The sequence below is a fragment of the Petromyzon marinus genome, chromosome 33 (assembly GCF_048934315.1).
Source record: "Petromyzon marinus isolate PM22_M1 ecotype Great Lakes invasive population chromosome 33, UKy_Petmar_22M1.pri1.0, whole genome shotgun sequence".
Taxonomy (NCBI): Eukaryota; Metazoa; Chordata; class Hyperoartia; order Petromyzontiformes; family Petromyzontidae; genus Petromyzon; species Petromyzon marinus.
In genome coordinates this window covers 5,722,926-5,740,681 of record NC_133699.1, presented here as the reverse complement: position 1 = coordinate 5,740,681, position 17,756 = coordinate 5,722,926, and positions in this window count along the sequence as shown.

Sequence of the window (17,756 nt, the reverse complement as noted above, 5' to 3'; positions counted from 1 at the left end):
AGCTGCTTCACCTCTTAACTGTGTGCGCGTTTCCCCCCATAGGTCTCTCTACGGTATGTATTCTATCACTATCTTAAATTTCACACTTAACTTACAATTTAACAATCTTTGAAATAGTGTATTCAACCAGACCATGCGTTAATTGTGTTTTAACCGACCGTCTGTGTTGTTACATAGTTTCCAAATTTTGCTAAACCCTGTTTGATTTAGTGTGATGCTCCGTCTCTCTGTATCCCCTGGTATATCTGTGTTAATTCCCTCTACTTAAGGTCTGTATATATATCTGCGGTTATGTGTTTCCTCTACCTGATGATGATTGCTTGTGTTGCAATTGAAACGTATATTATGTCATTTTATTTTTTTCTTATTTCTACGTGACTTTACCGGAAAAAAACAAAGATTAATTCCTGCAGTCACGAAAGCACCAAATCGAGTTTTTTTTACCGACAGAACCAAGAAAAAAAAGCTTAATTCCTGCCATGCCACTGCACACTCGGCACACCACCATTCCCACAGACCAAACCCGCACATTTCTCAGTCGGGAAACTCTGCGGTGTTCTGGAAGAAAGACGCATGACAATTCTACAAAGCAGTGAGCCCCACTCATTTATAACAGGTCCCTGCAGGGTGGGCTGGTAGGAACATTGGAATTTTGCGCAATTTTACGACATTGTTACGTAAAATTGTGCAAATTGAGAGCGTCTTCCCACCTTTTTGCCCTCAACATCGTTAAGGGTTATTCGGACAAATTATACACCCAACAGCACGAGATTTCACTTCGTTAAAGTATTGAAAGGGGACGGACGGACGGACACATTAATCTATTGCAGGCTGGTACACTCAGTTTACAACTTCGTTCCTACCAGTAATAGTTATCGCATACTTCACTGTTAATGGCCACATGAAGGAATTGGAACCACTAAAAGTAAGTCACCTCAGGCGCTACCAGCAACTGGAATATTGATTCCATAGGCACAGCAAACCCCATTCACGAATTCGAACTGACCAGCGTGGTGAAGTTTGCATAAAAAACCCTCATAACAGGCATTGTGTGTAGGGTCCTTCGTTCAGTAGTAGCTTGACAGGCATGTATATATTGTTTGGGGGGGCGGGGGTTATAACTACTATCCATCCGCCTATGGACCTATGTCAATGTATTCCGGGAGCGTTTAATCAAAGGAAGGAGTCCCTTGGGCCGCTTTTGATTGTATTGCCTCGTCAGCAGGGTGTGGCCTGTTGAACTCGATTACTCTCCCGTCTCGGAGGCACGTAATGAGCTCCGCGTTTCCGCTACTTGGCAAGTCCAATCAAATCTAATCACTTTGTTCCGGGCCAATATTTCCTCAACGGCTTTCTCTAAGTGCCACTAATGCATTCTGCCACATCCCTTTACTTAATTGTGCATTAAATGAATGAACAATTATTGCCCTCAAATGTTAAACCTCCGTTTGGGCTAAGTATAATTACGTCGATTTTTTAAAAAAATGTTTTTGTTCCTCATTTTATTTTTTAGGTGTATGAAGAACTGCAGAGCAATGCCGCTCTCCGATTCCCATTGACAAACGGGAACGTTTGCACATTTAACCGGCAACGTTTGTGAGGTTAAATCGGTACGTAAATTTTAAAAAAAGCGTGAGAAATTACAAGAAAGCGTCTTCCCAAAAAAAATCCGATTTAAAAAATTGCAACGAACAACTTGCATGTACGGCCCTCTTGTCAATCCACTGCTGGATGAGCGTCCCCCGCCGCGCCGTACGCCTGTGTGGGTCGATCGTGGGGAATTATTTCGCCATACTTCACGCTTGTCGGTGTGTGTGTTTGTGAAGGAGGGAGGGGTGTAGCTGTGGAACATGTTAAAACTATTAAACGTGTTTTTTTTTAAATATATGCCCAGGTAAGGCCCACTGAGCTATGTCGCTCTTTTTCAAGAGCGGCGTCGCCGCATATGATAGCTCAACTAATTGGCTTATCGCGTGGAAAATGTTTATAGCAGCCAAATTGCTCTAAACGCGTGATGTTGATCCTAAATGTGGAGGGAAAAATCGGAGGACCCGGAAAAAAATCCACGCGACCACAGGGAGAACATGAATACTCCAAATATACAGCAGGCGTCAGGGTCGGGATCGAACCCACGGACTCCTGTATAGCAGTCGAGGTAGTTAACATCTCGCCCGGTATCGCCCATGTATGTATGTATGTTGAACTTCTTTCGTATCGTACCTTGCCAACCGTGCTAATCGGAGACGGCACAGCAACATCGTTTGAAGCACGCACGGCTTTTCTGCTTGGCAAAAAAAAAAAATTCTCGCAAACGTATTTTACGTCTGCCACTGCAGACGAGTTGTGATCCACTTTTCTTGTCCAGTTCAGCGAGTGGGTCTTGCTGTTGGTCCTCGACGTCAGGCACATGCGGTATTTTGAAAGGGCCTTGGTTTTTGTTTTATTACGTGGTTTGGCTCGGCTATTGCTCGGTGGAATGCCGGAGGGCTTATCACGAACACGTGGCGTGAGTGAACGTGCAAGTGTACGAACCCATCCGCACGGCCCCAATCACCATCTAGTTCCCCCCCATCCCAGCGACGTGGGTCTCATTCCAGCCGTCACACCTGGCGTCGAGGCGGGGGGTACTGGGAGGACTCCCCCCCACCACCCACCTCCCCCCCCCCCCCCCCCCGGCAGGAAGACTTGACCTGAAATGAAGGCCACACGGAATAGAGATGTCCCGGTGTGACGCTGGCCGCCTGCCGCGCCACCTGTCAAGGCAACGCCACAAAGTGTCCGCTGGCAGCCGTCGCCGCCTCTGTAACTGCCGACGAACGTAGCAGCTCCTCGAGACTTGAGTCGGGGCTTTGTTTCTGTGTTTGTTTATTTCGGGCCGCTGGTAGATTGGAGTGGGAAAACCCCCCGGGGGAGGGTGCATTTAGCCACAGCCATATATTGGTAGGTATTCTGGATGTGGTGTTCCGGACGTGGAAGGATTTTCCGGGTCGCTATCCCATCCTGGCTCGTGTCACAGAAACGTCTGAGCAATGATGGGCTAAGTTTACCACCCGACCAGTCAGAATATGCAACTTTTTGATTGAGCTGGGTTCTACAACCATAGTCTCTTCACCAATTCACCAGGAATGCACCCAAACTCAACAGATAGTGGAGCCTGGATGGTATTAAGAAAACTACGGCTGTTGTCGCTACACACAGGCTGTCTCTCGGGCTAATTGTTACGCAAGTTTGAAGCTTCGTTATTCCTTGTTTTGGTAGTGAGAAAGTTTGCTTTTCATTACCTTCAAAGATGGGGCATCATATTCGTAAGTCCGTTTATAAATGCGCAACTGTTATAACCGAGGTTAAAAAGAGTGCGCAGTATATTTTAATTATCGTTCTCATTCCACAACACGTGTGCCAGTGATCTCTGAATGCACGTTAAGTTATTACACATTGCAATATGCGGTGGATCGAGACTGAGCGAGGTTGGGAAAACGTAACATTGGCTTTAGAGTTTCCCTATTTCACGCTTTTCAGATAGATGCAATGTGCCCACCTATCAATGTCCAATTTTAAAACAGGAACCGTATTGAATAGCAACAAGAAACATCAGCACGACTGTTCACTTAATGTTGCATACATTTGACAAATATTTTTTCACGTTGGTTCCCACAGTGTTGTCATTTTATAAGTTTAATTAATTTTTGCCAAGTTCTACACTGCAGCTCTGCAAGGCTTGCTGGTCATTACTACCCTTAAATGCCATCCGTAGTCCTATTATGAGCCTTTTTTAATTATCAATGTGTTCCTTGAAAGGTGTTGTTTATAATTTTACATAAAAAAATTGTAATTGTCAGATGTGATTTTACATATATTTCTTTATGATAAACCACCTTGTTAAAGGCGCTATATAAACTTGATTGTATCATTCACTTATTGGAGTGGTGGCGACAGTGGTTAGCGCACTGTGCTTTGATACCGGACACCAGAGTTTAATTCCAGGTCATGGCTAAGATCAGCAGTGAAGTTATATCTAAAGCAATCCTGGGTCTCTCCTTCACCAAACCATACAGTGCCGGGAAACATTAATAAAAGCAGTGAGTGGATTTACAAATCGATATGAATTAATAATTCATTATTCACTCGCGTAATTATCAGGAAAGTTTGGCCCAGAGAGAGCACACTGATTTGTGGTTTTGATACCTGCTTGGGATCTTCAGCAATTGTTGGCCATCACCAAATGATGAACGATAATTATCCCAAGGACAGTTCACGGGCACTCGCTACGTGCTCACAAGGGCTCTGAACCGGCTACACAGGCTGGTGAATCTGGGACTCGATTGGTCACAGCGTTCGTCCTCCGGATCATCCAGCTACGGAACCGACACCAATCCTACTATATGGTCGCAACATCATCCCATAATCGATTCACCAACCTCAAATCGATCTGCCAACTCCAGGCTTGAGGGAGCGAACAATTCTAGATTTAAAGCTTTCGTTCTATTCGGTAAAGTCACGTAAAAAAACAAAAAATTCACGATGTTTCGGCCACAACACAAGTGGCCTTCATCATCGGCCACAACACAAGTGGCCTTCATCAGGTGAAGGGAGCAGACTGTCTAGAGGACAGCGCTGTCCTCGAGACAGTCTGCTCCCTTCACCTGATGAAGGCCACTTGTGTTGTGGCCGAAACGTCGTGAATTTTTTATTTTTTGTTTTTTACGTGAGCGAACAATTGTATGATTTTCATTTGTTTCGCTTCTAAACGCAACCACACTTCAAATGCGAGCGGTCAGGCAACTCGAGCGGGCATGCTGCTTTGCGCAAAGATGGCCATGAAATACAAAGCTACAGTCGGGGAATTTTTTTTGCGAAATTATCATTCGGAAATGATCTTCGCCCATAATTGCAAGTGTTGTTTTTTTATGTGAAGATGCAGTGCATGCACCTTTACCGTTCGTAGTTTCCCAAACCTGAACAACTCTTGATTGTTGCTCCACCCAGAGGGGCAACTTGAATTTCAACTTCCAAACGAATCGCAGGCGGGTGGGCAGGCACATTCCGGCTTTGACGGAACTCAGTCGCCTGTGTTGTGCGGGACAAAGTCGCCATGGCTGTTCGGTGTAGAAAACAAAATAGAACCACGTGGATCTGGGTGATGATGTGGATGTGCCGACCTCCACCACCACCACCACCCTCCCCCCACAAAAAAAACGAAGCGGTCGGCCTACCCAACGCCGCCGTCGCGTGGCCTTCAGAGTGAGTGCGAGCGGCAGTTCACGGGAGGGCTCCGAAACCTCCAAAAAAAAAAGTCGGTGGCAGATTCCTCTGGGCCATGTCGCACCGTCCCACGAACACCGGCTTCTCATTAACGCCGCGGTGTGAGCGTGCCTGGCGCGTGCGGACGGCGGAGGGGAGGGGGGGGGTGAATGAAGGGGATGGGGGTGGTGGGGTGGGGGCAGAAAAATCGAGTAAATATTTACTCTAACTGGCTTTCGATGTGCTTTTGCGATTGCTTAAACGATTTGGCGCTGTGAATTTGCGAGCGTTTTGGGGGGCGGCTACGAATGGGTACGCGAAGCGCGTGCGAGTGTCGTATTTATTCGGCACCCGCGCTCAAAAGAGTGGCGCAAATGTTACGTTTAGCTGACATGTAAGTCTGGCTATTTATCACTTCGTGGATTTAATTAAACGTTTTAAGTTGTCCAGATGCGACCAGGTGGCACAGGCATGACAGCACCGAGGACGGCGCCGCTGAGATTCGTGGGTTTGAATCTGGGTTTCGGCCACCTATCACAGATCAACTTCAGACTTAAGTGTGATTATATTCATGTGTATGGCAATACAGTACCTATGGCCCAGTGGTTAGCGTACATATCAGTGGCGAATATCCACACCGGTCTTTTGCCGGCGCAGATAGCATTGGGGAGACAAAGGCGGACGGGCGGACGTGGCTACCCACCCCCTCGTGATGTGCCGGCATCAACAGGTGCTCACTAACAGCACTTGTTCCAACAGTCTATTGAAGGTTATACGGGGGGGGGGGGGGGGTGCATACATTGTCAATATCGAGGTGTACTCGCCAGAAGACGACTTCAGGAGAATTCGTTCGTAGAATTTTGCTATTCCTCCGTTAAGGGAGAGTAGGCTCCATGTTTAACTTCTTTCGCGCCGTACGTAGCCAACCGTGCTAATCGGAGGTCCGGAGGAAGGACAACGAACTTAACACAAAAAAGCAGTTATAAGGAAATTAGTTTTGAATCTCGATTTAAAAGTGCATAACTCCATTGGCTTCCTGATATCGGAAAAGCGTTCCAGACGGCCACAGAAGCGCATCTGAAAGCGCGTGATGCAGTGACCGTCCCTGGTCGATGGCCAGCCAAAATCCGCTGCTAGTGAGGATGAGTTTGCGTGATGATGGTTTATGCTCCCTGAGATCAGCAAGGTATTGTTGTTTACGATATGGTCAGTAGTTAAGATTGCATGGCCACAGTCGCAAGTCCACTGAATGAAAAACCCATGACAGATTTGGTTTTTCAGTTCATTTGGCTATTTGCAGCTCGTTAGAATTATGAGATTGCCATGACATTTGTCACGTGATAAATTAATCTCGTAGCGGAATGTGCGCATGTGTGGGCCCCCTCTTGTGAATAGTATCAAAAAAGGGGCAATTGAAGTCCTGTAGTTTTTTTAGTTGACCAATCTTCTACACACGAGTCACACTGCTCAGTGAGATTTCCAAAATGATTCTCGGTTTCGCGGTATGATGCCATTAGCACAAATGGAACGAATTTGGAGGAATTTATCGAAAGCAATACTCGTTTCATGTGATTTATTTTTATCGTGCAGTGGTGCTGAAAGCACGGTCCCTGCCACCACCAGTGGTCCGCGAAGGTCCTCCAGATGGGTCCGTGGGCCCGAGATGCGAATGCAGATTGATCCGACAAAAACAACAATGACCTTTTGTTACGGACTATAATTATTTAACTTAGGTAAGCTACCCTGATTAATTTACCCTAACCCTAAGATCTAAATGCAACCCCCGGCCCCCTAAAAAAAACCTTTATAGATGCGTAAAAAAAGTTTTTTTTTATGTTCCGGTAATATGAATCATTTTGTGTTCCTGGTGTTTATAGAGAAGTGATTGCGTTTAGTCACCAGGGGTGGGGGGAGCTGTGTGCTCCGCAGAAATGTTTGCATTGGTTGAGTGGTCCGCGGGTGAAAAAAACCCACACTTATGGTGGTATCACGTGTGCTTCTTGGACCACAGGCAGAGCACACGTCTGCGAGTAACAAAACGTACAACGCTCAAAGAGTCGAAGGTTGTGCCGCGTTGCGTACACTTTGTGCGCCTTGCATATTTCGTAGGAGCCCCACGCATGCCTTGAGTACCACGCGCTTGGCTGGAGATAAACACCTCCAGGATTCAACAAGTTAACGCGTGCTCATTTCAAACCGGTACGCTACATCACAAGTGAGCGTAAAGCATTCCCAGGTGACTCCGAGGGGCTTTCACATTTTTGAATTATCCAATTTATTTCCAACGCTTTATTGTGAAAGCCAAATTCCAAATTAAAGCACGTTCAAGTGAAAAACTTTTATGAATCCCAGAGGAGCATTTATTAAAGCACTATATCAAATAAAATGGAAGAAAGAAAGAGGCATTTTTCAAACGTAAAGTTCATTGATAATTACCGATTGTTTGATAGTTTTTCAGCATTATTTATTTTCAAGCTTTTAGATAATTTATCCCGAATCCAGAGCTTAAAAGACGATCCAAAACACATAAAAGCAATGTGATGCCCATGAATGTTCTGCCACGCGTCATCCGTTATGCGCTCGCACTTTGAAGCAAATAAAACCAATCTAATAGAAGACCTCAAAACAAAAACCAAATGGGTGCAAAAAAATAGTTTCAACCAAATGCAGTTTCTGATCAAAGTGAATAATGGACGATGGACACCTCCCGCTGTTAGCGAACGTGTGGTTTTAAATGTAGATTCAGCCCATCGCCTCTGCACTTGGTATTTATGAAGGCAGGCAGGCAAGCGAGCAGGTGGGCAGGTTGGTAGATGGGTGGGCAGGCGGGTAGCTGAGTGGGCAGGCTGCTGGGCAGGTGGTTAGCGCTTGGCCTCTGTTCAGACGCTGGACTGCAGTGGCGTTCTCGCCCTGGCGCACGTTGCAAGGCAGACGTGCCGTTGCATTGAAGCGCTCTGCTTATAGGGGAGGCACGATAACTCTCGCAACGATATGAATCGCACGTGAGCATGTGAATTAAACATTCGTATAAAGTTGTGGTGCGATAAGCGCCTTGTCCTGTTCTGTCGCTCTGCGCTTGGGAGAGGTGAATTTTAGCAAAGCAACTGTAAGAGGCGCTTCTCGCCTACGGAGTACAGGCGCATGCAGAGAATGTCGGGAATTTTATAGCAGAGTAGGGCAAGCAACTTGGACGTGTGGAACAAATGTCAACCTTGGAAATGTTTGATCGAATGTGGTGCGGATGTTATCAGCAAGAGGGGATTGTTGGTTCGTTGTGTTGAGACACGTGTGCAGCGGGGAGAAGGGCAGGTTACCGAGACAGGCCTTGGTGATACCCAGAGGTCGGCTACCGAAGGGGAAGCCTGAAGTCGTGGTGGTGATGACGAGACTGTAAGAGAGGTCCTTGAAGGATGTGTCAACCGTGTCACAAGGAGTGAGTTCTAAAACCAGGCGGCGGTGATGACATTGCAAGGGCACAAAGATCTTGGATGTCACGTGTCGACTTTGTAAAGGGTCTGGCAGGAGGGAGAGATTGTGAGATGCGGTGGCATCAAGGACATTGGTCATGATGACCTCTTGGCCTTGCATTAACCTACCTCACTGCTGATGAGCGGCCCTACTCTGATCTCGTCGCACAAAAAAGGTGCATGTTTGCGCGTTGTTATTGGTTCGACCTAAGTCAAAGTTTAGTGACCGTGGCATTTTTATTCACGGCAATGTGCTTTTTGTGTTCGTTGAAAATTCTTATTTATCACGAGTGGTGATTTGTGCTCATTCTGCTGTTACGATTTACCACCGTGATAAATCAGCAATGCATCGCTTTGGTTCCCACGAACCCGGCGACCTGAGTTCGATTCCTGGCCACTGTTCGTTGATGGAGTCAGTTGATCGAGATATATAACAGAGCAACCTTTCTCTTGGTCGATTTTGAAATCCCACTACAATTCACGGCCAGCGCGATGTGGCTGACGAGGTCAATTCTATTTTATGTAACCAAGTCCCGCCCATCACCTCCCGTCCAGCAGCATGTGCAGGAACAGAGGTGTCCAATTATTTCCGCGTTCTATCCGATCCGTCGAGCAATCCTACCGATTAATTGGCAATCAATTCAATAGTCGGGACAGCACAGCATCTGCTCATGATTCATGTTTCTATATCGGGAATTGTATTTATTCTTTATGACTGAGTGAGAGCCCATCAACGAGGACGGAACGCATCCTGCCAGGGAAACGATCACATTCATGAGATGGTGAGACCCAGCGGCGTGACACCGTTGAGTACAACATTTACAATGTGCTAATAACAATTATTTATAATTTGTCAATAGCACTGCTCTCGAAGGAAAATAACGGTTTTTTAAATTGTATATAATATAAAATAACGTGTATAAATATATAATAGACGACATTCTAGGTAATGGCCCTTTTATATAGCAGATACATCGTAAAGAAGGGAGATTGCCCGGATTGGTCACCGGTTATGTTTTTTTTGTCTTATTAGAGCAGCAGTATTGAGGACTGTGTTCGTTTATCGTGATTTGTGCCCTGCTCAAGGCCACTGAAGGCTTGCCTCTTATTGAGCGAGGCAGCGTGACGTCCGGCCATGCAGGAATGGAGTTGCAGCGGCAGCGGACACATTTCTCGGCCTCGTTCGTGAACAGCTTTTGGCAGCTTAACAGAGATCAAAGAGGGCAAAACCGGCCTGCATGTCCGGACCTGAGCTCAATTCCCGGCCGCTACTAACGTCATTAGTGAGCGATTTCTGAACATGCCCTCTGGTTCCCTTACCCGTGCCTGGACGATGCTGGTAACGGTTGACCAGTTTGTACCTCTGGTTGGTATAGGCGGCTGCGGAGCTGGTGCCGCGCGGTGGTCAGCAGAGGGCAGCACAGCAACAATCCGTTGTTGTGCTGTACTGCTACGGTCCCACATCTCTTTGTTCCTTGCCTTCAATAGACACGCATCTACCAGTGTGGTGAAGTATGCTCAAACAACTGCCCCTCCCCACCCCACCCGTGACTTGACATAGCACGGGGAGGCCTTTGATCTAGCGGGGAATCGAAAACGGTGTGCAAAAAAAGATTGCAATTCATCTTCCCGGCGTGTCGCTAGATTCTGTGAGAAAAGCGCGACTTGAACATTGGTGTTCGTTAGCCACACGTCACGGCTTCGGGCGGTAATTGTTACTTGACTTGAGGTGTCCCACAAAAGTGTCGCTCGGGGGAAGAGTTGATGATACATTCCCACGTTTGGTTACCATCTGTCCGCCGTCGCATTGCGGACTATCTGTGATCTTTGTACGAATTTTTATCCGTGTACACGCAAAGCGCACACATGAAATAAGAAAAGAGCGTTGTAGTTGTTTTTATGTTTTGTTATCCCACCGCTGCTGCCGAGCCAATGACAAGGATGTTAAATCAAACTTATGAAAGCACTGGATGTTGTCCATCCTACCCCTAACAAGCTGCGAAGCCTGTACAACATTACTGGCCGTGGCATCTGATCAGCTATGGCCTCCGGTTCTGGAGATTCTCACGAAGTGAAGTCCAACACATGTGCTTCGGCTTAAGGCAACCAGCTCGGTAAAATGGGCCAAGAAGGGTCCATTATTCATAATAAAGGTTTTTGGGTTAGATCGCGTTATTCATAAATGTGTCGTAACCCTCCACCAATCCAACACGGCCAATCAGCAAAAAAGTGTCACGTTGACAAAAGACAAATAAATTTTGATTTAAAGCTTTTGTGACTGCAGTAATTCATATTCTTAGTTCTTTCGGTAAAGTCACGTCGAAGGGAAACAACAAAATAATAAAATATATATAAAACAATAAAAATTCTCACGACGTTTCGACCGTTTGTGTTATGGTCGAAACGTCGTGAGAATTTTTATTGTTTTATATATATATTATTATTTTGTTGTTTCCCTTCGACGTGACTTTACCGAAAGAACTAAGAATATAAAAGACAAATAGTTCACTACTTTAGCCCACCGGTGTGTTGAAGAGTGAATCCACAACATTTACAGTTTGAGTACGACGTTTCGCTGGTAATTACATCCAGCATCATCGGGCAATTCGCCACAATGGTAAAGCCCTCACTTGCTCCCGGTCTTAAATAGAGCAGCAGGGTGACGCCATCATTTAACTCATTCAGGTGCAGTGATTTGACGCGGAGGGGGGGGGTATTGTAATAATATGATCGATTGGTAATCAGTCAATGGTTATGATTAGTAATGAGTTATAGATTAGTAATTAGTTGTAATGTGTGTTGTGATTATATGCTACATTAGTAATCCGTTAATTAGTATGTGTTTCCCCTATAAGGAATTGTAATATGTATTATTTAATAATACGCCTCCAAGCCCCACTAAGCCTGTAGCTGTCAGAGCGATTAAAGTTATTTCTATTTCTCTCAATTTCAAATGATTCTCTAATTAGTCTTTGCCAGTAATAATTAGTTTTACACAACACTTCAACGTTAACAAAATCAATTGAGTGTCCTTTTTGACAAGCATGTTCTGCCACTGCCAACAGTTGTGTTTGAGATAATTTAATATTTCTTTGGTGTTCTTTTAGTCTTATGCTGATGTTACATCCCATCTGTCCAATATAGCATCTGCCACATAAACAATTAATCCGATATACACCTTATATTGATAATTTAGGTAATTCGTCTTTAGTTCAAGGTACTAGTTTTTGAATTTTATGTACTGCACCACATCTTACTGTAATGTTTTGCTTTTGCAAAACACGGGCTAATTTGTCAGTTACTCCTGAGATATATGGAATTTTAATTGTTTTAACAATCTTATCACTTTCAGCAGTGTTGCTTTGCGATCGTGATTTGGCATTCAGTGTTCTGTTAATTTGAGTATTGTAGCCATTGTTGTAATGCTTCTTTAACGTGTTTGATCTCTCTCACTAGACTTTCACCATCTGACACTGTTTTAGCCCGATGTATGAGCGTCTTTCTTATCGACATTGCATATTATTATCAGAGTAGTCTCTTTTGTTTGCATTTTGACTGCTTGTGTTGTGGTTATTGCAAACATGATGCCTTGAATAAAGGTGTCAGTTTTTGTGCCAGTTAAAAGGGTAAAACCTATTTCTATATGAGCGTCTTGATAAGAGAGGATTTCTGAGCTGGATGATGATGCGAATCTGCATTCAGATAGGCATCAGTGTGCGTTTGCTTTCTGTAAATGCTGTGTGTTATTTTACCGTTTAGGCCATGTCCAATCAAAATATCTAGGAATGGGAGTGTGTTATTCACCTACATTTCCATGGTGAACTGGATGGCCGGGTTTAGTGCATTGAGATGATTTAGAACATCATTAAGTGTATCTTTACCATGTGGCCGGACAACCAAAGTGTCATCCACATATCTAAATCAAAAAGATGGTTTTAATGTGCTCGAGGCAAGTGCTCTTATTTCAAAGTTTTCCATGTACAGATTTGCTATAGCATGAGATAAAGGAGAGCCCATTGCTGCTCCTTCCTTTTGTTTAAAGAAATCCCCTCTCCATAAGAAGTGTTATTTAAACAATGGTCAGCAAGTTTCGGAATATCTTTTGGTAAACCTGTATTCTTTACTAGTGTAGAGATGTTAACCACGCACTGTTCGGTCACCTGCATTGCCACCAGGTATCAAGGGGGCAGTGCAGCGTTACCTCGGGGTCCATAACGGTTGGGGTCAGACGATTTGAAGTGGATCTTAGCCACAGTTTAGGGAGGACCAATCAGTCAGCTCCACGTGGGAATGTGATTGGTTATACCTGGCCACGAACGAGTATATGAAGGGTGACCCAACAGAGCTCGGGGAGTTCTCTCCCTATATGAAGACCGACGACTGGGCTGAAGACTAGCCAGGACCCTGGACCAGCCTTCCAACCCTTTTGAGGGCTAAGGCTCGGCATACCCAGTGGCCAGGACCCACCGGGCCAGCGGTGGGTCAGATAGCCTCCCCTAGGTCCAAGCCGGAGGACTCTAGGCTAGGATAGCGGTAGATGTGTAAGTTCCGCCAAGTCCGGAGGCTGTACCTCCTTAGGTATCAAGGAGGATAGCGGTAGACGTACAAGTCCCGCCAAGCTAGGAGGTTAGCGGTAGACGTGCAAGTCCCGCCAAGCTAGGAGGTTAGCAGTAGACGTGCAAGTCCCACCAAACTAGGAGGCTGTACCTCCCTAGGGTATCGGGTGAGGGGACCGAATATCCCTCTGTGTGTTAAGGATTGTGTAAGGAACAGTTACAACAGAGTGTGCCTCCTAAGAAGTCTACTCGTCTTTACAACACAACAACTGGTGTCCAAAGTGGTTGAAAATGGAAACAACAATTTTGATTTAAAGCTTTTGTGACTGCAGTAATTCATATTCTTAAGAATATGGAAACAACAAGTTCGGCCCACGTGCGAAGCCATAATGAAGATAACTCTGCCTCACCTGCGGGAACTGCCAGCTCCGCTGAGAATGCTGCCGCGTTGACAACCGCCCAGCCACCGGTGCAGCAGCCGGTCGCTCCTCCTGCCATGGGGGACGGACTCCGGGCAGCGAACAGCCGTCTCGCCCAACTTCTACACGCCGCGGCCTCCATTCTCGACGAAATCAACTTGGAGGTCGCGGGCGGGCCAAATCAACCGCCGGCAGATGTTCCCGCCATCGGCCAAGGCGGACATTTTGATTTTCCCACCGAGGAACCACGTGATTCCGCCAGAAGCGGAAGCCAGGGGCATCCTGGGAACGCTGGGGGCCAATCACGACCCGCAGCGTCATCAGCGCGCGACGCTGTAAATTCAAGATACTCCACGGACGCCGCATCATCACTGTACCAACAGGGTACAGTAGACGCACTCGGCCAAGCAGTCACCGATCTCCGACTCAAGACGGTGCCAGCCGAGGAGGAGACAACGTCCGCCCTCCAACAACACCTGCCCATCTTCCGGGAATTCGCGTCTGAAGGTGGCGACTGGGCAGCGTTCCAGCGTCGCTTCCTGAGCCACCAAGAAATGGTGGGGTGGTCGGACACACAGGCGCTCTGAGCGCTACCGGCCACTCTGGACGACGACGCTCTCGCCTCGCTCCTCACCATCCCCAGGCAACACAGGGCCTCCGTCCGACGTCCGCAGCCGATTCTACGACAGGCGACGCCGCCCTAAGGAGTCTCCCTTGGCGTTCCGGACCACCCTACTCGCGATGGCAAGAGCGTGTTACCCCCGCATGGACGACGAGGCCATCGACGCTATCGTTCTCCAGAAGATGCTGGAGCTGGCGCGCAAGCTGCGCATTGTCATCCAAGCGGTGGACGACGACAGTATGTGCTCGCTACGAGCCGCTCGGAGCATCCACGGACATCTGCTGATCCACACGGAATCGACCATCGCCGCCTCGGCTTCGACATCAGAGCCTGCCAGCAGGGACGCCGAGTTCTCCCCCGACCGGGCCTTCATGGCTACCAGGTCAACGGGCCGGCGATCGTCTGACCACGCTGGTCGCCGCGACGACCAGCAGTGGGGACGGCCTCCTCCACGCGGCGACATGTGTTTCAACTATGGCCGACGAGGCCACATCTCCTCTGACTGCTGTGCACCTCGACGATGCCCCTCCGGATCCCGAGGCCAGTCTTGGCCTCTCACGCTCGGCCCCCATTCACACCATACATACCGCAATGCACCATACGCAAGGCTTGCGATTTGGCGTGTGATGGGGGGTGTTCCGGGGGTTCTTCACGGCCACTTGGACCTGGGCAGTGGTCTGAGTTGGCCCATAGGGTAGTCGCGGCGACGGCAGGTTCATACGTGGTTGTCGGATCGAGGGTGTGGAATTTCATGTGTTGGTCGATACTGGTGCATCGGCTACGATCATTTCTGATTTAATTTATAATATACTGCCCGTATGATGCCGCCGCTTGGAACGGGTTTCTATCCCGTGTTTCGCCGCTAATGGAAGTTCGCTGGGCATTATTGGGCAAATTCGTACGCAAATTTCGATTAGTGACATTAAATTGGCAGGGCCTATTTTGGTCTATTCTTCCCTCGCCGTGCCGTGTTTGCCTATTACCATGTTTAAGGTCTGCTTTGTGTTCACGAATGCGGTCCGAGACATGGCGTTTGGTTTCTCCAACACCAACACCTCGGCCGTGGCAGATCATTGTTATAATTCAGTAGGCTCACATGACATTGACTTTTCCAAGACAGAGGTTCTTTGTAAGCCATCTGGCTACCATGAGAGATTCGTTCATGAGGCTAACCACATATACAAGCACAGAGACAATTTCAACCGAAAAGATGGATTCTGGCTTAGTAATCATTGGAAGGATTTGATAAACCATTTGAGGTCTTAATTGATTGTTGACGCTTACGGTGGCTTTCAGACAGCATACATTAATTTTTCGTCTCCCCCCTCCTCTTTTCAGAACATAGATGGACTAGTCCTTCTAAATAAACTGCCAAATCGCTGCGCGTGGCGCTGACGTTTTTTATAAAAAAATAAATACACCGTTTAAAAATAATTAAATTACTGCAAACCGACACTTCTTTCAAATGTTTCTTGCCGTTGCTTTTCACACCTGATGACGACCGTTTGTGTTATGGTCGAAACGTCTTGAGAATTTTTATTGTTTTATATATATTTTATTATTTTATTGTTTCCCTTCAACGTGACTTTACCGAAAGAGCTAAGAATATGAATTACTGCAGTCACGAAAGCTTTAAATCAAAATTTGGACCTTCTGTCGGGGTTTTGGCAACTTCCCCTCGACGAAGCGTCAAAACCTAAGACTGCTTTTTGGACACCACAGGGTCTTTTCGAGTTTAATAGATTGCCCATGGGTCTCCACTCGGCCCCATCGACGTTCCAGAGGCTCATGGAGCTGGTCCTCGCTGGGCTCCAGTGGGACTCATGTTTCATTTATCTTGACGTCATCGTCTTCAGCCGCACGTTCGGCGAACACATCGAATGGTTGCGTGCTGTCTTCTTGAAAATGCGGGCCGCTAACTTAAAATTCAAGCCGCAGAAGTGTCACCTTCTGCGTGAGTCTGTGCGCTATCTGGGCCACATAGTTAGCCGCTCGGGAATCTCTACCAACCCTGAAAAAAACAAATATGTTCAACAATGGCCGACCCCTACATCTGCGGGCGATGTTCGTAGTTTTTTTTATCAGAGATTTGTTCACGAGGCAATTCAGATTTACAAACACAGACACAATTTAAACCGAGAGGACGGTTTCAAATTAAGCAACCATTGGAAAGATGTTCTGAATCAAACCAAACATTAAACTAATTTTCAATGGTACAGTATATTTTTTCACTTAGTGGTATCCCAAACTTTCGCAGCTGCTTAAATTCCCTTTTCACACCATCAATGTATAAACTCCCCCCTCCCCTCCCCCCCTCGCCGACCTGCACATGTTCACCCCCTCTACACTGTTCATCATGCTAAGTCCGCCAATTAAATGCAATTTTTTATGCTAATTCCTTTGTCAAGGCGTTGTTTCCTCTCACGCAGCTTAAAGGTCGCAGTCTGAGCTTGGCTGTGTTCACTCCAGCGCTGGCCTCTAGACAGTCTGGTCCCTTCACCTGATGAGGGCCACTTGTGTTGTGGCTGAAACGTCGTGATTTTTGTGGTTTTATTTTTTACCTACGTGACTTTACCGAATAGAACCAAAGAGTATGGATCCTTGCAGTCACGAAAGCTTTAAATCTAGAGTTCGTAGTTTTATTGGTTTTGCGTCGTACTACCGCCGTTTTGTTGCTGGCTTCGCGACGATTGCCAAGCCGCTCCACACCCTTACGTCAAAAGGGGTGGCGTTTCATTGGGGGGACGCAGAACAGGCCGTGTTCGACTCCTTGCGGAACGCACTTGTGACGGCACCGTCCCTTGCATACCCCGATTTTTCCGTACCATTCGTGTTGGACACCGACGCTAGCAATACGGAGATTGGGGGTGTTCTGTCCCAAAAAGTTGATGGCATTGAAAGGGTCATTGCCTATGGTAGCAGAGTCTTGTCTCCTGGTGAACAAAGATACTGTGTTACCCGACGTAAGCTGCTGGCCATTTTTTTTTTATTTAGCAATATAGGCCGTACCTGTATGGTCAGCATTTTACCGTGCGATCTGATCATTCGGCATTACAGTACGCTCTGCGGGTTGACCAACCATCCGGCCAGCTTTCTCGGTGGCTCGAAGTCCTTCAGTACTATGATTTCAATGTTACTTACCATAAGGGTGCACAACACACAAATGCTAATGCGTTGTCTCGCCTCCCCCGGCTCAAAAATGTGCGTGCTTTTTGGGCTCGGACCGTTGTAAACCGCCTGTGCGGGTCGCGCCTCTCGAAACGGTGTCCGCCGCGCTTCCCGTTGCCTCAGCGCCGATGTCAGATCACGCGAATCCAACGGCCGCTGACGACTTGCTGGGGCTGACTTTGACCGAATGGGGTCGGCACCAGAACGACGACATGTCGTTGTTGCGGTTGCGGCGTCACGCGAATAATGCGGCTCTGTGTCAGGGGAAATTTAATGAATTTGT